A 17,840-nucleotide genomic window follows, 5' to 3' on the forward strand; every position below is an offset into this window, starting at 1 on the left:
CCCAGTTTCCTCATCTGAAAATGTGGATGATAGCACTTCCTATCTCATAGGATTGTTGTAAGATTAAATGAATTAAAATAGATGGTGAATGCTTAATAAGCATTATTCGTTTATGATTGTAATGGAGGCATTTTGAGTCAGAGTCTGTTTGAATGCGTCCGTTTTGACAGGGCTGCATCACAATGTAAAAACCCTTTATGTACCTCTACTAACGTGCGCCATACTCGCTCGAGCCTCACCCTGTCCTTGACCTTTTGTCCATGTTTCTGCAAAGCTTCTCCTGACCCCAAGGCTTGTTTTGGGGCCCTCTGATTCTGCAGTGTCCTTTCCCATGGAACTTTTCACAATGACTGGTTGCAATTTTGTCATTACTGTCATTCCCTCTACTAAACTGAGAGCTCCTATGGGGTGGGGACATGTGTCCCGTTCACTGCTGCATCTTCAGAACTTGGCATGCTGGCTGGTCCCAGCCCTTGCGAGGCTCAGACACAGGGCCATCCTGCCTGTTTTCGCAGGGCGGTCTAGCTGAGAGGGGAGTGAGGCTGCCATCTTGCTCATGCTCTGGGTGCCGAACACTGTGCTCAGGGACTCTGTTTCTGCCTGAAGGAGGCACAGTGTTCTAATTTGCATTCACACAACGTTGCTGACAGCTCACTAAGGTGGGCACCACTGAGCTGCACCTACCCAGAGGAGTGCTCTTTTCTTATTTGCAAAAGGTGCTATGTCAGCCAACAGAAGCTCTGCCAATCAGCAGGGTCAGAACGTGTGCAAGAGCCTGCCGCAGTGCCTCATAGTGTGATAGCTCTCCTTCTAGAAACTTCTGGACAAACCCGAGTCTCCTTCTGCCTGTGTAACATGAGGGGTTCCATTTGTGTTCCTCTAAGGAACTCTTCTGCCCTGACATTTAAGGCTTTTCTAGAACAGGTACTTGGATCCTACTACGGTGTGGGAAATTAGGATCACCCATGACCTCTCTTGGGCAAGGGTGAGCCTTGCTCATCCCCCTGGTCAGCTCCTTCCTCCTCCAGGCAGCCTGCCTGACCAAGCCCACATGTACCACATTTGCTTTGTACTGTATAGTTTATTAGTTGACTTTATATACATTACTTCCTGTAATTCTCACAACAGCCTAGTGATGTTGGTGTTACCATCTCCTCTTATCGATGAGGGAAATGAAACTCAGAGAGGTTAAATAACTTTCCCAAGACCACACAGCTAGTAAAAGGCAGAGTTCAGACTTGAACACAAATCTAGAAATTAGAATTCCTACCCACTTTTTTTATGTTGCTTGTATTTTTTCTCTGCATTGGATGTTTCATTCCTCCGCTTACAATATAAGAATGTGATTCCACTTCATTCTAGTTTCTCCCAAACTCCTCATGTACACAGTAGGTGCTGTCTAAGTGCTGTCTGAGTAAAAGCCAGCATGCTTGAGATGCAATCCCATCATGTGTCAAACTCTGGAAAGCCCCTGTGCAAATACAGAGCCCTTGCGTGTATGACACCACTCAGGCTGATACCTTCTATGCCTGTGCTGGGTGCAGCTGGTATGACACTGTTAAGGAGACAACTCTGTTTAAAACAAAAGCCAGCTCTCCAGTCTTTCCTGCCAGTGGCTATGGATTTGTTAACCAACGCTCTGCTTCCCTGTTTCTATACTGTGTTCTTCCCTGTTCTCTCCTCCCCACAGTCCAGGCTCTGCCTCTCCTCTCACTTAGTATCCACACTTCCTTGACCCCTCCAGCTGCGAGCTCAGTTTCTCTCTTCTAAACCTGCTTCTTCCTAGCTTTGGGGCATCCACCCAGAATCTCCCAGAGCCCACTCCACAGATGTCCACAGCCCCACAGCCTGCCCTGTCTCAGATTCTTGGGCACAACTGAGACACACGGCAGGTGCAGGTAGAGGCTCATTTATACCTGTGAAGCCATGGACTTACACAGATGGGTCCACCTGGCCATACAGATCCACGGGCCAAGAGCAGACACAGAGGCACACACTTGTGCCCTTGGGGGCCAAGGGCCCATGTGCAAACCCGCTCATGTTTTAACACGACAGGCGTGCCCAGATGCACAGATACACGTACACATGACTTTCAAATGTTCACGTGACCATGTGCCGCTGAGACTGTGGTGCACATCCCCTTCCGCATGTGGATGCCAGTGTGTGCAAACACAGCTCCATGTGCATTTGCGTGGACACACACACAGGCATGGAAGGGCAAGGAAGGCAGCCCTCCCAAGGAAGATTCCATCACAGCGTGGAAGACACAGCCTCCCACCTTCTCTTTGGGGCCAGCTCTGCCTTTGCCAGGTTGTCTGGCCCTGGGAACAGAGCCAGAACTTGTGGTCCGGGATTCCCCAGGTGCCACACGCTGGCCTGTCACCTCCACATTCAGCCACTCCTCTCACCAGGCACTCTCTGCTCTCAGTGGGGAAGGCGCCAAGGCTTGAGGTAATTAAATCTCTCTCTTCGTTTCAGCAACATTGATCTATACAGGAGCACGCTCTGACTCCGAAGGAACAAAGCTTTTAATTTCCCGGCTGGAATATGCTGTTCTTAGACTTGTTTCATGTGTGAGTCATAAAAGTAAAAATTACAGCACGCACTCCCATCTTCAGAGCCTGCTCTCACTTTTAAGGCACTTGTGTACTGTTTCATTTGAGTCTCACAATAAGCCTATGGGAAAGGTGGTGTAAGTCCATTTTACAGATGAGGACAGCGAGGCCAAAACAGCAACAACAGCCGTCACTGACTTCCTACTGTGTGTCAGACCCTTGTTCTAAGTACTTCGCGTGTTTCAATTTTTAAAAATTCTTACGGTAATACTAAGAGGTAGGTCTGTCATCATCCCTATTTTACAGGAAGGAAACTGAAGCACAGTAAGGTCATGTGAACAGACTGAGGTCACCTACTTGGTAAGCTGAGAGGCTCCGTCAGATGCTGTATGCAGTTAAAGGGACTTGGCACAGGGTTTTTGTCTTTTGGGTAAAAATCTAAAGCAATGACTCCCTATGCTCTGACCACCAATGACCACATATAGGATTTTCATACATCGCTGACTCCACCCTTAAAAGATTTTATTCATTATAGTCATTAAGAAATAGCTTGTCTTAGGCAAGAAACAACAATTGTTGGAGAGGATGTGGAGAAAGGGGATCCCTCCTACATTGTTGGTGGGAATGCAAGTTGGTACAGCCACTCTGGAAAACAGTGTGGAGGTCCCTTAAAAAGTTAAAAATTGGACCCTATGATCCAGCCATTGCACTACTGGGTGTTTACCCCAAAGATACAGACGTAGTGAAGAGAAGGGCCATATGCACCCCAATGTTCATAGCAGCAATGTCCACAATAGCTAAATCGTGGAAGGAGCCTAGATGCCCTGCAACAGATGACTGGATTAAGAAGCTGTGGTCCATATATACAATGGAATATTACTCAGCAATCAGAAAGAACGAGTTCTCAACATTTGCTACAACATGGACGGCACTGGAGGAGATAATGCTTAGTGAAATAAGTCAAGCAGAGAAAGACAACTATCATATGATTTCTCTCATCTATGGAACATAAGAACTAGAATGATCAGTAGGGGAAGAAAGGGATAAAGAAAGGGGGGGTAATCAGAAGGGGGAATGAAACATGAGAGACTATGGACTATGAGAAACAAACTGAGGGCTACAGAGGGGAGGGGGGTGGGGGAATGGGATAGGCCGGTGATGGGTAGTAAGGAGGGCACATATTGCATGGTGCACTGGGTGTTATACACAACTAATGAATCATCGAGCCTTACATCGAAAACCGGGGATGTACTGTATGGTGACTAACATAATATAATAAAAAATCATTATTAAAAAAAAAAAAAAAGAAATAGCTTGTCTTGCGGTGCCCGAGTGGCTCAGTTGGTTAAGCCTCCAACTCTTGGTTGCATATCGGGTCATGATCTCAGGGCGTTGGATCGAGCCCCACATCGGTCTCTGTGCTCAGCATGGAGTCTACTTGAGCTTCTCTCTCCCTCTGCCCCCCCTTCAAATAAGTAAATAAATAAATCTTTTTTTTTTTTTTAAAGAAATAGCTTGTCTTGTGCCATTTCTATGAGGCTTTTGAAGTTTTGAAAAATAGCTTGAGGTACCCCGAACGTCCCAAACATTGCTACTGATTGAGATGCCCTGGGATCAAGGGGATCCAGGCTGGAGACACCTGAGATATGGAAGAGAATTTAGTTAAGGTACTTCCTAAGATTGACCTGGGTTCAATTCCTGCCTCTGCCATTTACCCTCATGTGTCCTTGGGCAAGTAGCATAGCTGTCTGAGTCTCGGTTCGCTTCCCTGCTGTGTCAGATGGAAATAGCACCTGTAACTATAGCATCAAGGCAGAGGAGAGTGATCACAGGTGCCCCCGCCGCACCTCCGAGTGAGGAAAGCAGTATCTGTAACTGTCAGAAACACGAGACAGCCAGCAGACGTAGATGAAACCGGTTGTGTAAATTGTGAACTGTATGTCAAAGTTCTGTTTGTCCTGAGACAGGGTGGAAATCAGCACATTTCTCATCAAGATAGAAAATAAGAACAGAGAAAAACCAGGAGCTCTTTGGAATAACTCACCTGCAGAGAGACTTCATTCCCTTCCTGGGCACTCTGTTGGGGCTCCCACAGGACCACCCTTGTCCATCTCGATGCTTGCCCTCCTCTGTGGCACTTGATGTATGCCTTCCGACTCTTTTAGCTAGTTAGTAGTTTAACAGGAGTCAGTTGTGGTTTTGTCCTTAGTTACTGCGCTTATGTGAAAATAACTTAAGAACAGATCTTGCTTTCTCCTTGCCAATCCCTGAGGAGCTCTGGCCTTCCAAAGCCTCCATCTGTGGCGTGTCTCCATTCTTGCTCTCTCCTTTCTCACCCATCTCACCTTTTTCTTATTTATAATTGTTTCGAGAGAATGAATGCAGGTCTCAACCATGTTAGGAGAAACAACTGGTTTCTAGGTTAATCTTTTTTGATCATGAGCCTCTATTGGCCTTGGAAATTTTGAGCATCTAGTGCCAATGTATGCTTATTTCTTTGTTTACAGATTATACTGTTACTTCTCTACTGGCGCTTTATTCATGAGGCATACACAAATGGAGATTTCTAAGATGGGGCTTTAAAAAAGGGTGAGATAAAAATAAACAATTTAAAAATAATTTATTAATGAGACAAAAATGTTTGCTCACACTAAAATATTATGTTTTTGAAAATCTTGGTTTAACACTTTCTGAAATAGTTATTCAAAGACCTAGTCCACTGTTCAATTTACACCAGAGGTTGGACTTAATCATTAAATCTTAGCTGTAAGAGACCACCGACAGACAGCTGGTTTCATCATAGAAAATGTTTGCAAAAATGTTGCAAACTCTTGACTTTTTGAAAAACAATTGCATATCTCATCTTTACTTTAGACACCTCCCTTAAGTACTTAGCTTTAGGATAACTAGTGAACCTCTATTTGGTATAGAAGGTTTTCATTATCTTTACCCAGCTCTACTAGTTCTGATAATGTAATCTGTAAATCCACTTAACTGCATATGCCAATTAAAATAAGCCGTGAAATATTGAAAACCAAAAATTGAATGAGGACTCCATAGGTAGCCCTTCTGCATTGTAAGACACAGTTGCCTCAGGATCCCTCACAGAGAGCAGGTAACAAATAGGATATCACAGCACCAGTGTCCATCTGTATGTCATACCTTAGTAAACCTTAATATTTTACTTATTTTACATTTAAATATATAAATAGAGGGCTAATATGTTGTCCCCCAAAGCTTCCATGAATCATTGTGCATGCTGTCTGGGTAGGTCAGCCTCATTTTGGAGACCACTGGGCTAGAGAACAATGAGATTCAGGACTATGGACAGCTACATACTCAAGTAGGAGGGTACCATATTTTAATAATCTGTCTTTGACACCTATCTGATGGGATAATTGTGAGAAATAAACAAAATGGCATAGTGAATGTTTAATGAATATTAATACCTTCCTTCCCCTTCTCTGCTACTCAACCTGCGGCCAAGTGAAAGAAAGGAGATGGATTCAGGGAAGATACTCTGACCAGAAATAAAACAGTGCAATTTTGGAAGTATTTCTGTGTTGGTCTTTCTGGTGGTTCTTCCCTGAACGCAGTGCCCCAATTAGGAGAAAAGCCTGCACAATAAGTTCATATCCTATTATAATACAGATGATATGCCCTTCCTAGCCTGCCCCACATAAACATATATACTGCTGGTCTTTCCCACTGGTGCCAGTTTCTTCATCTGATAAGGTCAGGCCTTTTGCTACCCTCCTAGATCTGACTCAAGCTTCTGGATGGTAAAGTGATGTTTATGTATGTAGATTTTGTGTCTTTAACTCTGGTTGATCCATCCATATATTATGCTTGAAGGGAGCTCTGGGCACTCAGCCCAGTTCATACTTGTGGTAGTTTTAACATATGTCCACAAATTCTTTGATATTTCTCTTTTTAAGAAGTGGAGCTTAGCTCAACTCTTGGTCCAATGTAGGCTGGATCTAGTGACTTGATTTTAATAAGCTAGAATATGGCAGAAAGTGACGGTATGTCATTCATGAGATTGGATTATTAAAAAAACAAAACAAAACTGTGATTCTCTCTCATTTGCTATCTCTCCCCCTTGGGTAATTGCCATGGGGAAAGACAGCTTCCATGTCTTAAGAACACTGAGGGAGGCTTGTGTAGAGGCCCACATGGCAAATATCCAACATGACCAGCCAACAGCCAGAGAGAAACCAAGGCCTTCTGCCAACAGCCTTGTGACTAAGTCTTTTTACAAGTCGATTCTCCTGCCCAAGTCGAGCCTTCAGATAATGCAGCCCAGCCAATGGCTTGGCTGCAACTTTGTAAGAGATCCGGAGCCAGAGCCACCCAGCTCAACTGCTTCCAAATTCATGACCCTCAGAAACTAGGAGAAAATAATATTTGTTCTTTTAAGGAACTGAGTTTTTGGGTAATTTGTTACACAGAAAAAGAGAAATAATAAAATGTTCAAAATCCTGGGCCCACTTTCTTTGTTCCTCACTGATTTTAATTTTTGCTTTCTTGAGTTTTCTAAAACAAATGATTTCTGAGTTTATTGCCTGTTTCTGGTGCCAAACCGCTATTGTTACCTCTCTTATTTAGAGCTCGTTTCCTCATCCAAAACAACAGCAATGGCTTCCGAATATTGAGCAGTCATCCCCCTCTAAGGATGTGTGCACCTGCACTGTCCTGCCACTCATCTCTACCGGCATATGAAGTGACCATATGATTATCCCCAACATGATGAGTAAACCAAGGCTCAGAGAGGTTAAAAAAAAAAACAACCTTGCCCACATTAGTATTTAGACATTGATAGGTCACACTGCAAGCTGTATGCTCTAAACTACTTTGCCTTTCTACCTGCGGCTTTGATCCTGGTTCCTCTCATTTACTTATAGGTTTTAGAGGAGGACAATCCCTGGCTCCCCAACTCATCAGGTGATCACTGTTCCCTCCTCTCTAAAATAAGGGAAACAACATTCACCTCAAAAGGTTCTATGAGGGCTAGATGCAAGAAGATATGCAAAGTGTCCACCTGCCCCACTAAACCAGTGCCGTCCAATAGAACTTTCTGTGATGGTGAAAGTGTTTCCTGTCTTTCCATTATGGTAGCCACTAGCCACATGTATCTGTTGAGCACTTGAAATGTGGTTCGTAGAAATGAAGAACTGAATTTTTCGTTGTATTTAATTAAGATCAGTTTAAATTTAAGTAGCCACCCATGGCGAGTGGCCACCGTACTGGGCGGCATAGTTCCCAACTGTAAGCTCCAGGAAGGCAGGGACCTGTTCGGCTCACCACAGCATACTCAGCACTTACCACAGAGCCTGGCCCAAAAGAGGCCCCTGTAGTTAATTGTTGAATGAAAGAATTGATGTGCAAATGAGTGAGCAGTCCATTCTGGGCATTCCATGAATGGTATCTATCCCCTGGGCAGAACATTGCTGTTTGGCAGACCCCTCCTGCCTGTGCGCGTCTCTCCTTTTCTCTCTGCATCAACAGCAACCAATTATGCTCTCCTGCAGAAATGTCATTGGAGCCAGGAATTGGACAGAGACTAGATTTCAGGTGACTGGGGGGACCGAGGGAGAGAAGCCCCTACATCTCTAATGGGCCACAGAGGACAGGAAGCCCTCTCCTCATCCCTCCAAGGCTGACTAGAAAGTTTGTCTGTAACAGAGATGGTTAAATTAATGATGAGGCTCGGTGACAGGGAGGCCAGAGCAGCCCCCTAAATGTCACCTTCGTTATTTTTCAAGCCAGCACGATGAACTGCCTTCCAGTCAGCTTCCGCGTTGTTAGTGTTCTGCCTCAGGGTGGAGGGATTTTTTCCCCTAATCCCTACAACATGAGTGGTGTAAGTTCAGCGAGGGCAGGAGACAAGATGGCACAGGCCGCTTAATAAGGGGTTTGGCTGTCACTGAGCAGGAGCTGTTGTGCAGACATGAAGAGGTGGTGGGGTGAGAGTGGCCTGGTGGGGCTCCCTTCCTGGTTACCTCCCTATTATGCAGTGTCTGTCTTTCCAGTCCTGGGAGCAAGAGAGTGCCATCTGACACTCTGACCCAGTACTGGGTGGTTGGTTTTTTCCCCCTCCTCCTTGCTACCTCTTCTCTAGGTCAGTATTCTAGTGTAAAACAGAATGAGTCATGGCTGGGAGCCCAGTGAGCTCCGGGCCAGGGGTCCGGAGACACAGGTAGTCCGGACCCTGACACCATGGGTGTGGCTGACCTCTGGCAATTCACTTTACATTCCTGAACCTCAGTTTTCTACTCCGCAAAATGGGAGGGGATTGGACATGGCAATCCTGAAAAGGTCTTTAAGCTCTAAGCTTACATAGTAGCTAAAAGTATGGCCTTTGAAGTTACATAAAGTAAGGTTTGAGCCCTGGCTCTGCTCCTTCTTAGCTGTTACTTAGCCTCTCTGGGACAATAAAAATAGAACCTCGGAGGGATGCCGTGAGGATTAGACGAGGTAATGAATTTCAGTAGCCTCAGCCCTGGCTGCATATTAGAATCACCTAGGGTGCTTTTAAAAAATAACAGTGCCTACAGCCTTACCCCAGAGATGGTGACTTAGTTGTCTGTGGTGAGGTCTAAGTGCTGGGATTGAAAAAGTCAGCTGCTCAGGTGCTTATGAATCATGCTTAAGGCCTACTGTGGGGGAGGGGTTCATATATAGCAGGAACTTAGCATTTGGTGATTCAATAGATATTTTTAAGATAATTTGCGTCACATCTTTTTCCAAACCTGGCTGTCTGGCCCTAAATTTCACGTGCTGAAAACCAGCCCCAGGCTTGTGAACTATAAATCCCCATCAACCCCTCCTTCTCCTTTCCTCTTCCCTCGTCCTCAGACTTCTCCATCCCCAGCCCCGCCTTCAGTGCTCTGGCCCACCATTAATGTACTTCTGGATTCTTCACTAGCCTATTAAATTATCTCCCTGCTTCCAGCGTTCCTTCTCGGATGGATCAGGAAGACACTATGATAATGAACATAGACTGTGGAGCCACACTGGGTTCTAATCCCAGCTGAGCTCTTTACTAGCTGTGTGGCCTTGGATGCTTTTTAAAACCTTTCTGTGCTCAGTTCCCTCATCTGATTATGAGGGACCCAAGGATCCCAATCTTTGTTTGAAATCAGTTTTTCTTCTCTATATGACCCTCTTACAGTGTTGCCCTTATTAGGAGAAGGAAAGAAAATTGAACAATAGAGGTACTAAGCATAACATGGAATATTTTCCATACCTATGTCATTTCATCCCCCCAGAAGCAAGCAAGATACATATGCTTGTTTTGCAGAAGACAGATGTGAGGCACAGAAAAGTTATTTAGCCTGCCCAAAGTCATGTAGCGAATAGAGGCAGAGCCAGGTCCCCCTGCCCAAGACTGTCTGACTCCAGAATCCATGCTGTGGGCTTCTGATATAAGAAGAAGTCCTCTGCTTTGATTGACAGTCCTTTTGGGGACAGTCCTCTGCTTTGATTGACCTCATAACACTGGGAGGGATGCCTGGGGTGTGGAGCAGGGAGGAAGGAGACACCCACGCCCACCCTCTTATTTGACCACGGCTTCTAAACCAACTCTCTATTGGGTGACAGATATCAAATTACGGGACATATTTGTGGCTTTTTTTTTTTTTTTTTTTTTTTGAGGAAGGACAGGTAGGAGGGAATAGAATGTTTGAATAATCAGCCTGAGATTTCCCAGCAAACTCATGAAGAATTAAATAGAATTGCATTCCTTCCTTCTTTTTTTGTACCAGTTTTTTATATCATATTGTAGAGATCGTGAGGTGGTGGGGAAGGAAAGGAATTTGAGTTTTATAGAATAAACGAGTATTTGAAGACAGGAAGAGTCCTTTCCTCAGAAAGGAGGATGGTACCTTACTGTCACAAACTGGGTCTGGAGGATCGTGGTGGCTGGGAGCAGGCAGAATGAAGTCTCAGAAAGGTCTGTACCAGAGGTGACAAGGCAGCAGCCTCTCCATCAGGATATGGGTGAGAAGGGAGGGTCCTGAGGTCGTGGGGAGGAGGACGCTGTCACTCAGAAAGCAGGAGGTGTGCCCCTCAAACTCCGGTTTCCTCTCCTTTCCTGCCCTGGCACCTGCTTGCCCTTCACAGATCCGCCCTCCCGCTCCCTCCCCTAGCCTGCCCCTTCATCTGTCAGCAAAGCTGTTCTGTGTTGCTGTGGCCGCCTTTGCTCAAGGTGAACTCTGAGTCTGGGTCAGTGACTCCTGCAGCAGGCCTGGGCTCACCGTCCCTGAATCCTCGTCTGGCTCTGGCTCCTCTGAAAGGTGTTTCTGGTCACTGTGTCTTAATACTGAGGCTTCCTTGGCTTCCACTACGCTGCACTTGTCCCTGCAGCTGGATGCATGGTTTTGACTTTGTGCCCACGGGGCTGTTGTGTATCGATAGCTCAGTTTTTGTGAGTGACTTCAAGGGGGACTTTTCACAGTGCCTGCCCTTGCCACTGTCTGTGGAAGGAGTAGCTCATGGTCCATTTGACCCTCCACTTCACCCCACTGCTTCCTGAGCCAGCAGTGGGCACGGCACCCCAGAATTGTGTGGCAGACTTAAAAAGTTGAGTGGAGCCAATCGATTTATTTCCCCCAAGTTTGGAGTGGGAACTTAGAGAGACCGCTGCTAGTATGTGGTAGGCCCCGGAGCAGGAAGGTCCTATGGACCCACAGCTGGAGGATTGAGGGGACACTTACCAGCATACGTGCAAGCAGAAGAAAGAAGGAAGGGTCTGGATAATGGGCAGGCCCAGAGAGAAAAGCAGAGACCTGTTGGTCCTGTGAGCTGGCGGCCACACCTCAGCTCCTCTGGGGACTGGCTGTGCTTGATTTCCTAGAAGGGTCTCTGAGACCCCTGAGCACAATCCTCCAGACCCTTTTGCCCTAGCTGGCCCCTGTGCATTTCTCTTTCTTGATGGAAATAGAGCAGGAGGGAAGCTGCCACACTGACATGCAGTCGTCCTGGAGGCCACCTGAGGGAGGTGAGAAGAGCTGGTTCCAGGCTGGCTTACTGCACCAGCTCTTCCTAAAGTCTCTGCTGCATGCCTCGGGTGGCCAGGGACAGCTGAGAGGTGCAAGGACAGGAATCTTGAGGGGTGAGATTGCAGGTGATTAGTGGAAATGGCTGTAGATTCAGATAGGCTGAGAGGAGGGGAAAAGTCCTTTCCGAGAGAGGACAGTGGGAGCGAACACTTGGAAAGATGAATACATTTAGTAGTAGTAGTAGTAGTAGTAGTAGTAGTAGTAGTAGTAGTAGTAGTAATTATTATGTAAGTTTACATATAGTCAAACTGACTTTCTTTTTCTGGTGTTACAGTTCTAGGAGTTTTAATACATGTATAGATTTATGTAACCACGCTCACAGTCCAAACACAGAGCAGTTCATCCCCCCAGAAACTCCCTCATGTCCCTCTGTGGGCAAGCCTTCCTCCTGCCCCTAACCCGAGGGTTCTCTGTCACTGCAGTTTTGCCTTTTTCAGAATGGAATCATACAGGATGTAGCCTTTTGACATTCATCCCTGCCGTGTGTTTTTCGCTGCTGAGCTGTATCCCCTGTATGGATATACCACTGACTGTGTATCCTTCCCACGTGCTTTCCTGGCTTGGGCAATGATGGATAGAGTTGTGATAACATGTGTGTGCACGTCTTTGTAGGAGCGTGTTTTTATTTCTCCATCGTAAATACCTGGGAGCGGCACTCCTGGAGCACGTGGTCATTGTAGGCTCAACCTTGGAAGAAACCCCGACTGTTTTGCAGAGTGGCGGGACCATTCTGCATTTCCACCAGCAATCAGAGAAAATTCCAGTTGCTCTATGTCCTTGTCAACACCTGGTTTTGTCATTTATTTTTAAGAAAAGATGGAGCCATTTGCTATGGTCTGTATGTTTATGTTCCTCCAAATTCATATGTTGAAATCCTAATGCCTGATGTGATATTAGTAGGTAGGATCTCTGAGAGATGATTAGGTCATGAGGGCACAGTTCTCGTGAATGAGATTAATGCCCTTATAAAAGTGACCCCAGAAAGCTCCCTTTGTCCCTGTCCATCATGTGAGAACTCAGAGGGGAGGTGTCAGCTATCAACTAGGGAGAGGGCCCTCATCCAAACTATGCTGGTACCCTGATCTTGGACTTCCAGCCTCCAGAGCTGTCAGGAATGAATTTCTGTTGTTTATAAGTCACTTAGTATATATATATTTTGTTACAGCAGCCCAAATAGACTAAGGTACCATTCTCATAGGGCTGTAGTAGTATCTCATTGTGGTTTTAATTTGCATTTTCCTAAAGGCTGATGATGTTTTATGTGCTTATTTGCTGTATAGATAGCTTCTTTGGTGAAGTGCATTCAAATTTATACGTACACACATACACACACACACACACACCACAACACACATACATATGTACAAATACACACATATATATTTATATATATTATATAAATATATATATTATTATATTAAATAAATACATATATGTATTTAAGGATTCGATTTTTTAAAGCAGTTTTAGATTTAAAATAAAATTGAGAGAAAGGTAGAGATTTCTCGTATACTCCCGCCCCACACAGGCACAGCCCGTCCTGTTATCCTCATCCCCCGCCAGAGAGGTGCGTCTGTTACAGTGAATGAAGCTACGCTGACACATCACAATCACCCAGAGTTGGTAGTCTACCTTAGGGTTCAATCCTGGTGTAGAAAGCCACCTCTCTGACCCAGTGTTTTGTTCATTTTTTAATTGGGCATTTGTTTTCTTACTCTTGAGGTGTAAGACTTCTTTATATATTCTGAATGCAAGTCCTTTTTGGATATGTGAGTTGCAAATATTTTCTTCCAGACGTTAGTTTATCTTTTGCTTTTTATTGCCCCCTTTTATCGTCACTATCTCTATCTCTGGTAGTTTTTCTTATCCATGTTTCTACTTTAATATGAATCTATCCCCTCCAGCTTTCTCATGATTAATATTTGTATGGTGTGTCTTTTTTTCATTTTTTTTAATTAAAAAAGTACTTTTTATTTTGGGATAATTTTAGATTTTCAGAGATTTCTCATATATCCTTCACTCAGCTTTCCTTTACGTTAACTTCATACAATACCATCGTACATTTGTCAAAACTACGAAATTATCACTGGAAAATGCCATTAACCAAATTACAAACTATTTGGATCCACCCGTTTCTCCACTAGTGTCTTTTTTCTGTTCTAGGATCCAATTCAGGATCCCAAATTACATTAGTGATCACACTTCTTTGGTTTTCTCTGATTTGTACAGTTTCCCAGGCTTTCCTTGTTTTTCCTGACCTCGATGAGTGCTAGTCTAGGTCCTTTGTAAAATATCTCTCAGTTTGGCTTTGCCTGGTGTTTTCTGGTGGTAGACTGGGGATGCACAGGTGAAGGTCCTTCTCATGGTATTATATCAGGGGTACAGGACTCTTGCCTGACTTAACCACTGCCCATGTTAGCCTGGATCACTTGCTTACAGTATTGTCTGCCAGATTCCTCCACTGTCATGTTACCTCCCCCCCCCTTTCTATAGTCTGTTTTTTGGAAATAAGTCACTAAAGCCAGCCCACCCTTACCCTTGAGGGGAGAGGAATTAAGCTCTAGCTCCTGCCGTGGGAAACCACTCTTTGAACCAGAATTGGACGGAGGTTCTTCTGTGTTTATCCTGTGCATGGTTCTAGATTTTGGACGCCTTTTAGTCTGGGCAGGGCAAGACTGGAGGAAAAATCAACAGCAAATTCGGCACCAGTTTGGTGTTCCTTTGCAGATTTGCCTACTAGCATTTACTTTTCAGAGTCCTCAGAGAGCTGCCCCATGCTTGCTGTCCAGTGTTTCAGTTACTTTCACCTGGAGTGGGGCAGAGTGGAGGGTGCTCCCTCCATCTTGACGAACCAGAAACCACTCATTTACTTTTTATTCACTAATTCCTTCACTCCCTCCCATTTACTCATTTGTTTATTTGCTTTCTTAATTCTTTCAATCATTATTACTTATTTGCTCATAAGTCATATGTGTTTGCATTAATACACCTGTTTGAGCACTTCTTTTACTCAAGTGCTATGAGAGTCACTGCAGATATGGATATGAAATAGATATCATTTCTGTCTGAAAATAATCTTGGGCTAGAGAGAAAGCAGATTATCAAGTAAATATAAATATAGTGGGGTGAGCTGTGGGAACAACCAACTGCCTTAAGTGTGGGCATCTGTAAGAAGGCAGCCGGGCCTCAGGAAGTTGTCTTTTTTAGCGACAGGTGAATTTGAGGTCTGCAGACATTTCACTTTGAAGGGACAGCATGAACTAAAGCATGAGATTGGGAGATGAAGGGGGCATGTTTGAAGAAGTGAAGTCCCTTGTCTTTGACCTTGGCATACCTAGGATTTCAGGACAGGAATATGACTGAAAACAAACCTAGGATGGAACACAAGCACTCCTTCAAGATAACACCTTAGTTTAGGAAATTAGTATTTGATGGTCTCTTCTGATTCTTACTCATCCTGGTGGGTCCCATCTGCTTGGTGTTCTATCATTTGAAAAAAATGTAGGCTTTGCTCCAAGGAGCCTGGCCAGTCTGTCACAGAGCTCACCTACCATCTGTAAAGGTCGGGAAGGCAGCAGAGCTTGCTTCTGCAGCTGCATCTGGAAAATGGGGGTAAGGCTGGGAGAGTAACCTGATTCTTCCTGATGTTCATATTCAAGAGGAGCCAAATGCTGAGCTTTACCATTCATCTTCAATGACCTTCCATCTCCTTGTTTGGATCCCACCCCTGGAGACTCAGAGCCCCCATATTCATCCTCTGATACATAGAGATCTTACATTTTGTCTGGCCTTTTTCCTATATTCGATCATTCATTCAATCGTTTCTTCACTCATGCATGCACTTTTCTACACTATTTTCTACACTATTTCTACACTATTCCTATTCTTTTTCGACCTAACCGTCACTTTCTGTTTCTTTTGATGGATTCTCTTTCTTTTTCTTTAGTGTACACACGGATGCTTCACCTTCGAACTGTTCTCATGATCGGCCCTGCTCCCTCCTCCTCTAGCCCTTTTGTCCTCACAGCTGAGGCAGCTGTGCATTCCAGTACTGAGATGGTGGAATTACACAGAGTTCTACTCAGGCACTGAGCTTGGCTGCTAGTGCCTCTGTTCTAATAGCTATGATTTAGCCTCATTTCTGAGACCCTATTATAGTAGTTTCTTCTGTTCGTGATTCCTGTCCCCAAGTTTCTACCATTAAAATGTGTCTGGCCATCCTGTTCCCAGCCTCTTGTCCCTTCCCATAATTGGGGTTCCTTCACCTACAGACTCAACACCAGGACCAGCCCCAGCCCCACATCTTAGGCACAGTGTTAGGCCTCCTATCCCCCCTTCCCTGGATCTGGTCTAGTCCTCACTGCATCTACTTTAAGATAGTGAAAAAATAAAACATGCGTTTGGGATCAGGTTTACCTGTGCTCCAATATAAAATATTGTGAGACAAATTGTTTAACTCTTCGATATCAATTTTCTAATTATAAAATTGATTATAGGCAAAATTCCTGTCTTCCACCTTGCTAATAGAGTCCTGTTTTTGTTCAGATGTTAAGCAATCACAAACTTCTAGGGAGAGAATTGAAGCCTCCAGTGGGTTAATGTTGGTTGAAGCTGATAGGGGTAATTCCTTTCCTCTTGCCAGCAGTTGTTTCAGGATAGGGCATGGGATGAAATTTTGGCCCATGAGGCATGAGGGGGATGTCCACTGGGGGCTTTGGGAATGGATTTCTTCAATGGAAAAGGAGCGCCAGAGAAAGAAACATGCATTTCTGCCTCAAAATATTGTCTCTCATGTGAAGCCTGGAGCTGGGATAGCCATTGTAGGAGGCTGCACTGTGTACAAAAGGACAAGCCCACACCCTGAGGAAGGTGGCAGTTCGGAAAGATAAGAAAGCCTAGTTCTGGACGACATTGTTAAGCCACTCCATTGAGCAACCCAGAAAGTGTGCTTCCTTCAGTTTACATATTGTTCAAGATACATTTCCTTTTGCTTGCCATTTTTAATTGAGTTTTCTGCTACTCACAGCCAAAATCATCCTGATATGTGGTATTATAGATCCTATTTTGCAAAGTTTAAATGAGAAACTTTTTGCTCACCCTTTAGATCTCAGCCCAAACGTCACCTCCTCAAGAAAGCCTTCCCTGATTGCTTATCACGCTGGTCATATCACCCTGTCATACATTAGTCACTAGCACCATGTATCTTTCTTTTCTTTATGACACTTGTCTCAGTTTGTTTACTTGATTATTTACACTTTTCTTCACTAATCTCTAGGCTCTGTGAAGGCAGAGGTGGTGTTCCTTTTTTGACCATTGTGTCTCCCGTGGCTAGCATAGTGCCCAACATATAATCAGTCTTCAATAAATATTTGTTGAATGAAAGAATAAATTAATACATGAACATATGCAGAACAGAACCTGCATATAGCAGGAAGGTCTACTTTCATGCCTGTTCTGAGATTGAAAAGTTGATCAACTCTCTCCTTATTTTTCATTTTAACAAATAACTTTGTACCCAGTCATTGGTTGATGTATTTCAAAACAGTTTTAAATGTACTTTGAAATGCACCATTATTTCATCCCCTCAGGAGCAGGTGGTACTCCTCCCCATCTCCCCTCTTGCTACTGGTTTTTTAGTATTCATGACAGCTCAGCAAACCCCTTCTTTGATTTTTCTCCTTCAGCAAGCTCTAGGAGACTGATCAGTCATTACTTGTGAATAATGACCAGGGAGGCTACTAAAGCATACAGGAATCTGGCTACCTTACACTGAGCATTCAGCTCTTAGCTAGTGAAATGAAGGCAGTTTTGTCACCAACAGCATCCTAACAGGATATCCGAAGAGTTGCCTTCCATTATCCAGTAGGGATCATGGGGCTTGTGATGGGGGGAGGGGGCGGATATGGGAGCTTTGGGAGAAGAAAGCTGGAATAGCTTTGTCAACCCTCATGAGTATTTTGGGGAAACAAGCTAGCACGGCATAGTGATTTATTTTTATGAAGTGTTAGTTTGCCTTGTAGGGTAAAAGTATGGGCGTTTGGAGAGTCAGAGCTCGTAGTGAGAGAGGCCGGGCTTATCCTCCGCTTTCTCTTAACCATGAGCAAGGAACGACAGTGTCACCAATGACAACAGTAACAACTGCAGTCTCAGAGGAGACTAGAATTGGAGTTGGCAGCAAGTATCCATGCTTAGTTATCTAGTCTAGCATTTCTCAAAAGAGGTT

The sequence above is a fragment of the Ursus arctos genome, unplaced genomic scaffold (assembly GCF_023065955.2).
Source record: "Ursus arctos isolate Adak ecotype North America unplaced genomic scaffold, UrsArc2.0 scaffold_12, whole genome shotgun sequence".
In the NCBI taxonomy this organism is placed as follows: domain Eukaryota; kingdom Metazoa; phylum Chordata; class Mammalia; order Carnivora; family Ursidae; genus Ursus; species Ursus arctos.